The sequence below is a fragment of the Condylura cristata genome, unplaced genomic scaffold, assembly GCF_000260355.1.
Source record: "Condylura cristata isolate star-nosed mole 26May11 unplaced genomic scaffold, ConCri1.0 scaffold00011, whole genome shotgun sequence".
NCBI classification, from domain to species: Eukaryota; Metazoa; Chordata; class Mammalia; order Eulipotyphla; family Talpidae; genus Condylura; species Condylura cristata.
Genome location: NW_004567112.1, coordinates 42,140,516 through 42,141,308, shown reverse-complemented (window position 1 = coordinate 42,141,308; position 793 = coordinate 42,140,516).

Here is a 793-nt window from a genome sequence, read left to right as displayed (position 1 = left end):
AAGTAAAGTAAGTAGGAAGAGACACTATAGATCAGTACAGGTGAGATAGGGCACACGCAAGACAGATTGTAAGTTTAGGAAGATATTATGCAGAGGCATAATTCAGAGTTAACCTTCATCAACTGGCCCATGATGTTTATGAATATTTAAATTACTTTATTTAGTGAATATAGAAACCTACATGTTATTTTAGACTAATCAAATCAGTTGTCTAAATTCTTCACAAGAGGACTGAATGAGGATTATTTTTTTTCTGTACTATCATATGCAAAAAATAGTCATTTAAATAGTCTCTTTTGTGTAAGATTTAATCACAAATAGGAAAGTTTCTTAGTATTGTAGAGATTCCATTTTTTTTAAATGCTTCATCAATAATTTTATTATTGTATTGTCTTTACTTAAAAATCGCCATTAAAAAATGGTTTGGTGTATTAGCTCTCAGCAGCCCACTCCTGAAATCTGAAGAAGCTTGCCTTCTTCTGAGCTACCCGATTTTTCTTCTGGGCAAGAGACATTTTGGGATGGTTCCACCTCTTCTTTTTAACTTCTTTTTTAGCTTATTCTTATAGACGGGATTCTCATGTATAGCAGCATGAGCTTTGCTATACATCTCCTCCATCATGTCTGGCGTCACGTTGTTCTTTATGTAGTGAGAGAATTGTTTCTTGAAGCATCTTCGTCTTTTTCCATTAAGTAACGCATGCAATCTGCAACGTTTTGGCCCATGATATGCTTCCGACGCATTTCAGCATGGAATCCCTTGCTTTCTGAATCATAACCAGGGAATCGTTTG